The following is a 1,791-nucleotide window of genomic DNA, read 5'->3' as shown; positions in this document are numbered from 1 at the left end:
CACGCCACAATCCCTTCTCCTCCATTCTCCTCTCGGGATCTTGGGCACGCACGCACATGCGCCCGGCGTGAGTTTTAAGCCACTGGGTCCGGGACACGAACTGCGGAAGACTACATGGGAGTCCAGCGACATAGCCATTACGCTAACTGCTGGTTCCCTCCATTCTCTTCTTGAGATCTTGGGCACACACACACACATGCCTGGTGTGAGTTTAAGCCACCGGGTCCGGGATTTGAACCACGGTTGACTACATGGGAGTTCAGCGACATAGACATTATGCCAACTGCTGGTCCCAATTTTATTATTACTAGTACTTTTTAAGTTTGGTATAGGGCACGTGTGCTCACCAGAGAGAGAGGAAAAGAAAGTGAGAAAGAAAGCTACCAGGTCCAGGACTTGAACTAATGTCAGCCATGTGGGAATCCAGCACCTTATCCACCATGTCACCTGCTGGCCCCTACTTTGCATATTTAGAACTGCAATCTATCATCTCAGATTTCTTTTTTTTTTTTTTAATTGTTAAAGGGTGTGTGTACTGAGAAAGAGAGGGTGTGCACCCTCCATTGTGGCATGGTCATACCGTAATCCTTTTTCCTGCATTTGTCTATCCAGTTAAGATTTGGGGCACGTATGCACGCGCACACACATACACATACACATGCCTCTCCTCGTTGGTGTCTTTCAAGCCACCTGAGTGGGGATTTCTCTAGTGTTAGTTGTCTTATGTACCAGGCTAAAAGGCACCTCAAATTATACCATCTCAAATGCAGAACTTTTGATTTTTGTCTCCCCAAGAAGCTATTCCTTTTCTAGTGTTAATTAGTAGTACTAATTAAACAGGTGTTTGTACAAACCCAGAAGTACCCTGGGTTCCTCTGTGTCCTTTACTGCTGCCACCCCAACCCCACGCTGTCAGTCAACATTCACAGGAGTCTCATCAGTTTCCTGCTGTGGTTTGTTGTCCTAAGTTCACAGCTCTTTGTCCCCCGTTGGCCTCCTGCTGCGCTCACTGCCTTCACTGCTCCAGATAATAGAAAGAAGATTGCTTTATTGTCTCTGTTTTTGTTTCCATAGAGCATGTACACTCACTGGAGAGAGCCAGGGAGTAGGAAAGTGAGAGATCATCCTTTGGGGGGGGATGGCCATACCACAATACTTTCTCCTCTCTCCTCCATTCTTCTCTTGGGATTTTGGACACACATGCATACACACCTGGCCTGATTTTCTAGCTGCTGGGTCTGGGACTCAATGATTAGCCACGTAGAAATCCAGCACCTTTACTACCATGCCACTGGCCCCACAAGAAGAGTTTTTAAAATCCTAATTGAAATAGCTGTTTAAACTCTCCTAAAGCACAGGTCTCTGGCCTACTTCTGCCTGCTTTCCTGCCCCAGGCCCTGCCCTCTCCAGCACCCTCAAGACCTGACTCACCATGCCCCTGTCATCAGACACTCAAGGGTCTTTCCTATATCAGAGTCTTTGTACTTGTTCTTCTCACTGCTGGAAGGTACTTCCTCTGATCTTCCCATTGCTTTTTCCTTCCATTCTTTTTCTTTGCTTTTTTTTGTCATAGTGTATGTACACTTGCCAGAGAGAGACAGAGAAACATTGAGAGGGAACGTGAGAAATTATCACCCAAGGGGACAACCACACTACAGTCCGTTCTCCTCCTGGGATTTTGGGCACATAGGCACACGTGCCCAGCAATATTTTCAAGCCACCAGGTCTGGAGCTTGAATTGTGGTCAACCGTGTGGTAGTCCAGTGCCTTAACCACCACACCACTTACTGG

The 1,791-nt window shown here is 47.2% G+C and overlaps 1 protein-coding gene across 4 annotated transcripts in view; it reads left to right on the top strand.

Moving 5' to 3' along the window:
• Positions 1-1,791, top strand: part of NUP214 (nucleoporin 214) — a 113,326-nt gene that overhangs the window by 35,239 nt on the left and 76,296 nt on the right. The window lies entirely within an intron of this gene.

The sequence above is a fragment of the Tupaia chinensis genome, unplaced genomic scaffold, assembly GCF_000334495.1.
Source record: "Tupaia chinensis unplaced genomic scaffold, TupChi_1.0 Scaffold143602_1, whole genome shotgun sequence".
NCBI classification, from domain to species: domain Eukaryota; kingdom Metazoa; phylum Chordata; class Mammalia; order Scandentia; family Tupaiidae; genus Tupaia; species Tupaia belangeri.
This window is presented reverse-complemented; position numbering and strand designations above follow the sequence as displayed.